This window comes from Hypanus sabinus, chromosome 3 (assembly GCF_030144855.1).
Source record: "Hypanus sabinus isolate sHypSab1 chromosome 3, sHypSab1.hap1, whole genome shotgun sequence".
Lineage (NCBI taxonomy): Eukaryota > Metazoa > Chordata > Chondrichthyes > Myliobatiformes > Dasyatidae > Hypanus > Hypanus sabinus.
The window spans coordinates 16,445,657-16,453,880 of record NC_082708.1 but is presented as its reverse complement, the minus strand read 5'-3'; the positions used below and the strand labels follow the sequence as shown (position 1 = coordinate 16,453,880).

Here is an 8,224-nt window from a genome sequence, read left to right as displayed (position 1 = left end):
ATTTTTTGATTTATTTCTTGAATTCATACAGATCACTTGAAACTGAAAACAAAAAAAAAATGCTTGTATCACATAGGAATTTGGCTTCTTTACTGGCAGCTTCTCTTCCCTTTTTGTTTTCTAGGATTGGTAGACTAGATCTTAGTCCCATTGTTAGACATACATTAAAAATTTGGTTTCAGTTGCACAGATTTGTTTGATTTAAATAACTATTCTTCCTTGTAATATCCATCTTAACTAATTTTTTTAAACCATCAATTTCAGATAAGGCCTTTTTTAACATGGAAAACTAAGGAAATAAAAACTTTTCTAGATTTGTTTTTAGAGGACTGTTTAATGTCTCTTTCGCAGCTAATGGACAAATATGATATATCTAATGCACAATTTTTTAGATATTTACAAGTTGGGAATTTTTTACGCGATTTGTTACCGAATTACCCATTTGCTTTTTTACCAAATATGATAGCTGTTGTCTTTCAGCTTAAACCATTTCAAAAAGGATTGATAACCATTATATATAAACCGCTATTGAATTTATGAATGATTTCTAATGATAAGGTTAAACGTGCTTGGGAATTGGAACTTCAAGGGTCACTTTCAGATAATCAATGGAATAAAATTTGTCATTTAGTTAACAACTATCTGCGCCTGTCACTCCTTGATTCAGTTCAAGGTGGTGCACAGGGCACATATGTCAAAAGATAAACTAGCACATATTTTTTCTAATATAAATCCTACTTGTGATAGATGCAACACTGAGGTGGCTACCTTAACTCATATGTTTTGGTCCTGCATAAAGTTAAGTAATTTTTGGAGAGATGTTTTTAGAACGTTATCAAAAGTCGTAGGTTTGGTCCTACAACCTAATTTATGTACGGCAATCTTTGGGATTATTCCAACAGAAGCAGGAAATGTGTTTTTTTTCTTCATATTAGCTTAATACTATATATGATTTTGACAGTGTATATTCCTTTGTTTGTACTATTATTGAAATATGTATTTGAGATAACCTCTCCTCTGATTTGTATTTATCCTTATTATTTTAAATCAATAGAAATATTGAAAAGGAATTTGGAAAAACAAGAAATTAACTTTTATTCATTATGTGTTTAATTGCATAACAGTGCTGATGCTTTGCAAAAGTTCAACGAAGCTAAAAGCGTTTTGTTGATGATTTTCGTTTGTACTCGGTGTCTGAGGCTTCTTGCTCAAGTCCGACAATAATCAGCCAATACTGATGGATTCCAGTTGGCCTGATACCATTTCTCCGTGCCCACAATGTCCTGGTGAAACCACTGACAACACCAGATGTGCAGGGAACTAGCATAAATGGGAATGCAGAAAATGGTTTTTAGTGACATGTTGCACTTCATGGTTTTGTATGCTTGAAGCATGTTGGCAACCAGCTGCAGTTAGTATGGTGCTCTATAACTGCTAAGAAAGTTGACAACTACATCCTTGAATGCCATCCATATGATTTCCCTGGTCCCACTAGAGGTTCTTCAAATTGTGTCTCATCGATGACCTATTTGAGTAGTGGTCCAACAAAAATGCTTTCCTTAATCTTGGCTTCAGTTATTCTGGGAAACATCTGTCTCAAATATCTAAATCCTTCACGGAAATTTATAGCCTTACTAAAACCTGTCATGCCGTGCAGCATCTAGCTTGTCTAAGCATGTCCAAACATACCTGGACAAGTTAGAAAACTTTCCAGCTTATGTTGTGGGCAACATTTTAATTGACTTGAATTGTGAATTGAAATAACAAATATAGGCGATTTAAAAAAAATGGTGCATTATTGGGAAATTTCATGGTGATTTTCAGGATCAGCAGCACAAAATCCATTAAGATACATCCCAAAGTATTCAGGGAGCCAAATCTTTGTTGCCCAGTGTTATTGATGGTATTTCTAGTTGCAGTCCCTATTGGAGGCGTGGGTTTTTAATTTGAGTGGCATGGTAGCATTGCAGTTAGTGTGACACTATTACAACACCAGCACCCACGTTCAATTCTGCTGCAGTCTGTGAGGTGTTTGCCCGTTCTCCTTATGACCATGTGATTTCTTCTGGGTGCTCCAGTTTCCTCCCACATTCCAAAGACATAAGGTTCAATTGGTTAATTAGTCACATCAATGTAACTGGGTGGTGTAGGCTTGTTGGGCTGGAAGGGCCTATTATTTCTAAATGGATAGACAAATAGGTAAATAAATATTTACACCAAGTAGCCTAAAGTTCTTAACATCTCCACCTCAATACAGTTGACAGACAGAGTTGTCTATGCCACTCGGCTCCCCAATCAATGGACAGCTCTTCAGCTTAGTTGAGATTGAGGGTGCAATGCATCTTGAATTCCATGAATGTATTATCTCCAAGGAACAAGGAGAAAAAAAGTTTATCCAAACGGATGTCTTGGTGGCCCCATCATTACCCGGGGACAGATGACCTAATCTGTGCAGAGCAAAGCAGAGACTAATGCTAACTCATTATTAAGCATGAAAGAATTAAAGGATTTACATATATTTGTCATTTACTCGGAGCAGCCAAGCTCATTTTCTTTGAGCACAGATTATTCTGCTACTTTAACGATTGGAGAATCACACAAGGAGGCCACTTGGCCCATCATAACCAGTCTAATCCCACCAACCAATAGTTGGATCCATAACCTTGTATGACTCCCTGTCTCAAATACACTTTGGATGATACAGTGAACTTTTTTGTGGCACATTTACTGACAATTTTCACACATCCATATATATAATTTCACCACACACATCACTTATTATAATTCAAACAATTGCAGAGGGTGTGAAGCCCCTCCAGATGTTGTCAAAGTATCTTCCTTTCCTTAGTAAGTCCACTGCGCAAAGAGTGATCCAATCACACACACACACACTTGAGGGAAGATTACAATCTGTTTCATACAAATTGCAGGTGCCATGTGAGTCTATTATGTTTTAGATGGAGAATCTGCCCCTACACTTCGACCCTTGCTCACCATTCAGGGACCCAAACAGTACTTCCAGCTGAGGCGACAATAGACCTGTGAGTCTGTTGGGTTCTCTGTTGTATCCACTGCAGGCTCCACTACATCAGTAAGACCAGACATAGATTGGGGAACTGCTTTGCCAAGCATCTTCACTCCGTAGCCACAAAAGACAGGATCTCCCAGTGGCCACACATTTCAATTTTACTTCCTCTTCCCATTCCAGCATGTCTGTTCATGGCCTCCTCTACTGCCATAATAAGGATGGAGGAGTGGCACCTCATATTCTCTTGGTAGCCCCCACCCTGACCGCAGGAACACTAATTTCAATAACTTCCGGTCATTTCTCACCCCTCCCCTTCTCTTATTTTCCATTCCCTTTTCTGAATCTCCTCTCATCCTTTCTCTTCCCCTCACCTCCATTTGGTGCCCTCTCCTTTCTTCCTTTGCGTGCTCCATTATTTTCTCCTATCAGACTCCTTCTTTGTTAGCCCTTTTCCTCTTCCACCTATCCCCTCCCAGTTCTTTACTTCATCCCCCCCCCCCCCCGCCACATCCACCCACTTTAACCCTCACCTGGCTTCACCTCCCTCCATCAGTTTGGGCCCCAGTCTCCAAAAGCACGTGTTGTAATTGGAGAGAGTCAAGAGGAGGTTCACAAGGATGATTCCATGAAAGAAGGGGTTAACATACGAGTATTTGGCAGCTTTGGGCCTGTACTCACTGGAATTTAGAAGAATGCAGGGAGAATCTCATTGAAACCTACCGAATGTTGAAAGGACTAGATAGGGTGGATGTGGAGAGAGTGTTTCCTATGGTGGGTGTATCCAGAACTAGAGGGCACAGCCTCAAATTGAGGGGTGACCTTTCAGAACAGAGGTAAGGAGGATTTTTTTTAAGCCAAGGAGTAGTAAATCTGTGGAATGCTCTGCCACAGGCTGCAGTGGAAGCCAAGGCTGTGGGTATATTCAAAGCGTAAATTCATAGTTACCAGATTATGGTCAGGGCATGAAAGGATATGGTGAGAAGGCAGGTGTATGGGGTTGAGTGGGATCCAGGATCATGCATGATGGAACGGCAGAGCAGACTCAGTGGGCTGAATGGCCTAATTCTGCTCCTATGTCTTATGGTCTTATGTTATTCTTAATCTGCCCCCTTTACTTCAAGTCCTGTTAAATGTTTTTGGCCCAAAATGTAGGCTGTTTATTCCCCTCATGAGTTCTTCCAGCATTTTGGAATGGAATGGTGGCCTTTATTACAAAGGGAAATGAGTACAAGAGCAAGTAAATCCTTTTGCATTTGTACAGGGCCCTGGTGAGACCACACCTGGAGTATTGTGTACAGTTTTGGTCTCCAGGGTTAAGGAAGGACATCCTGGCTGTAGAGGAAGTGCAGTGTAGATTCACAAGGTTAATTCCTGGGATGTCCAGACTGTCTTATGAAGAGAGGTTAGAGAGACTGGGCTTGTACACGTGGGAATTAAGGAGATTGAGAGGGGATCTGATTGCAACATATAAGATTATTAAGGGATTGGACAAGATAGAGGCAGGAAATATGTTCCAGGTGCTGGGAGAGTCCAGTACCAGAGGGCATGGTTTGAGAATAAGGGGTAGGTCATTTAGGACAGAGTTAAGGAAAAACTTCTTCTCTCAGAGAGTTGTGGGGGTCTGGAATGCACTGCCTCGGAAGGCAGTAGAGGCCAATTCTCTGGATGCTTTCAAGAAGGAGCTAGATAGGTATCTTATGGATAGGGGAATCAAGGGATATGGGGACAAGGCAGGAACTGGGTATTGATAGTAGATGATCAGCCATAATCTCAGAATGGCGGCGCAGGCTCGATGGGCCGAATGGTCTACTTCTGCACCTATTGTCTGTTTTGTGTGTGTTGCTTGAGATCACCGTCATTATGTGCCACGTTGTATAACATAGGCGATCGTGGTCTCATGACCATGATTGCTCTTGGCAAACTTTTCTACAGAAGTGGCTTGTCGTTACCTTCTTCTGGGTAGTATCTTTAAAAGACGGGTGACCCCAACCATTATCAATAGTCCAGAGATTGTCTGTCTGCCGTCAGTGGTCGCATAACCAGGAGTTGTGATATACACCAGCAGCTCATATGACCATCCACTGCCTGCTCGGCTTCACGGGACCCTGATTGGAGGAGTTAAGCAGGTGCTACACCTTGCCCAAGGGTGACCTGCAGGCTAGCAGATTGGGGGAAGCATCTTACACCTCCTGTGGTAGAGATGTCTCTCCACCTCACTACTTGCTTAAGATGAGGATGAAATTCTTCTGTTGCTTCTTCTGAAAATTACGCAGTGAAACAGTGGAAAGAAAGAGTGGGCACATGCATGGATACATTTGACTTTATTATAATCCTGTGAAGTTAAATATACTGCCAATACTTTTTCAAAGTTACTGAAAGAACGGAGCCTTGAGTACAGTTCCATCAGAACACGCTACAATGCATTTCACCCACAATGCAGCTGATCGATTGAAGAATTGAGGACCACAGGGAATGTCTGCAGAGGAGGAATAGACGTCTAGAGCACACGGGCCGAGATCATGTAGAAAGGCAAGGAAAGTTGATGGGACTAAATGCTTCACTGGTTCTCCATTTTCCTTCTCTTTATCTGCCCTCTGCAGTTGTCAAGGAAATTGCTCAACTTAGAAGAGACAACAGCATCCAAATTGCTTTAAAAGAAGAGAAAATAAGCCACCATATTCACCTGCAGTTCACTTGGCAATGTACAAAGTCATAATCTAGAAACAAGGGCATTCTACCCTAAACACCACTTACTTAGGAAGCTTATGAAAGTCAGCACGTGTCCCTTGACCCTCACGAATATTTATTTAATTATCCTTTATTTATTTAGATGTCGTGCAGAATTGGCCCTTCGAGCCCAGAAACTCCCAATTTAACCCTAGCCTCATCATAGGACAATTTACAATGACCAACTTTGGACTGTGGTAGGGAACTGCAGCACCCGGAGGAAACCCTCACAGTCATCGGTAGAATGTACAATTTTCATACAGACAGTGGCAGGAATTGAACCTGGGTCACTGGTACTGTGAGGTGTTGTGCTAACCACCATGCTACCTTTTTTAGGTGTATCATGGAACACCTCCTGTTCAGACAGCTTGGCACAGCAATTGAATCAGAATCAGATTTATTATCACTTACCACTGTTGTGAAACTTGTCGCATTGTGACAGCAGTACAGCAAAATACAGAAATAATTATTATGAGTTACAAAGGAAATGCTGAAAATAATTACCGCAAAAAGAGAGAGCAAAAAGTGAGGTCATATTCATGGTCCATTCAGAGGAGAAGCTGCTTGTAAAATGTTGAATGTGTGTCTTTAGGCTCCCGTAACCCCTCCCTGTTGGAAGAAATGAGAAGTGGGCATGTTCTTGATGGTGGGGGTCCTAATGATAGATGCTGCCTTCGGCTGAGTTTAAAACCCTCTGCAGTTTTTTTTTTCAATCCTCTGCATTTGCATCCCCACATCAGAAACTACAGAATTACAAACAGAGCTCAACACATCACAAAAACCAGCCTGCTCTCCATGGATTTTGTCTATACTGTACTTCTCACTGCCTTAGTAAGGCAGCAAATATAATCAAAGACCCCATCCACCCTCCCTCTCCACTTCTGCATCAGGCAGAAGATACAAACACCCAAAGCATGAACTTCCAGGCTCAAGGACAGCTTCTCTTCCCATTGTTCGAAAACTACTGAATACACAATACTATTGAAAGAGTCTATTTTATTGCTATATTTCTTCACTATTCTTGGTTGGTGCAGCTGTAACGAAACCCAGTTTCCCTCTGGATCAATAAAGTATGTCTGTCTGTCTTTATCATACTGGATCTCTAGTACGATAAGAGAGATTCCTGACATCACAATTTGCCTTGCACCTTATTGTCTGCCTGCTATACACTCTCTCCATCACATGCACACATGCAATGAAAACCTTACTTTCAGTAGCTTCACAGGCATGTAGCATCATATAGACAACATTCACAAAAATATATACACAGCTTTTACAAGATAGGGCACAATTGGAACAAAAGGAGAACTCTGCACCCTATTATTTTGAATTTGTTTTGGCTTTTCCCTTGTAGTATCTTGTTGTACTGATGTAATGAAATGATTTGTATCGATGACATGCTGTATATGTGACAATAATAAACAAATTGACAAATTTCAAACCATTTCAATCTAATTGCCGCATGATAAGAACACTGACAGTGAAGACCAGGAATTTCAGAGGTATTTTATTTGAAGAGTTAAGAGCTGTCCAGAAGTGGCACTCTAATTCAATTGATCATATTCAACACCAGTGTAATAAAGTTTAAGGTGGATGTTATTCTCACCAATTATAAAAGTCCATAAAGAAGTATTGCAGTGGTCTTCTTGCACATTCAGGCATGGATGCTCACTGCCTCACCACCCCAGTTATGTCCTGTTAACCTGGAAATAATGCAAACAATAATTCACACAACACAAAGCTGCCCACACTGTGGGACACTGAACCCTGCAATATTATAAAATTTGACAGTAAAGTGGTCTGTATTTGAAATACATGTAATTTCATTAAGTCAACAATGTGAGGGGGCTCCAGACGAGATTTTAAAGTAGGATACAATGAAGACTTGAAGAGCATCAAAAGTTACCAGCAGAAGGCTGAGAATGAGATTGAGAAGGATGATGGTCAGCAGTGATAGAATGGTGGAGCAGACTTGAGGGGCCAAATGGCCTTATTCTGCTTCTATTGTCTAATGGTTACATTGTTTTTGTCCATCTCTGATCGTCACCTAGATATCTTAACAGGGACCACTTTCTCTTTTACTGTGCTCAAACTACCGTCACAATACCATCAGTCCTATTATAACACAAAAGGCCATTTGGCCCTTCAGGTATTTACCAATCCCTGGTAGAGCAATCACATTGGTTCTATTCTCCCACTGCAGATTGTCCCAAGGTTGCAAATGCCCGATTTGTGGACATTCTACAAACATAAAACGGTACAGCAGAGTACAGACCCTTCAGCTTACAATATTTTGCTGATATTTTAACCTATTCCAAGAACAATCTACCACTTCCCTTCCATGTAACCGTCTAATTGCCTTTCATCCATGTGCCTATCTAAGAGTTTCTTACATATCCCTAATGCCTTTACCACCATCCCATTCTATGTAAAAAAAAACCTGCCTGACATCCCCCATATACTTACCTT

At 40.9% G+C, this 8,224-nt stretch overlaps 1 protein-coding gene across 6 annotated transcripts in view; it reads right to left on the bottom strand.

The window, feature by feature from the left end:
- Positions 1-5,338: 5,338 nt before the first annotated feature.
- LOC132391068 (putative testis-expressed protein 13C) overlaps positions 5,339-8,224 on the bottom strand; it is a 92,464-nt gene continuing 89,578 nt past the window's right edge. For 3 of the 6 annotated variants that reach the window (XM_059963776.1, XM_059963775.1, XM_059963773.1), the window contains one exon: positions 7,241-7,458. The gene's annotated coding sequence lies outside the window, so the exon portion shown is untranslated. Of the gene's footprint in view, positions 5,677-5,943; positions 6,365-7,240; positions 7,459-8,224 lie in introns of those variants that run through there. The other 3 variants (XR_009511084.1, XR_009511083.1, XR_009511082.1) reach the window with 3 other exon arrangements.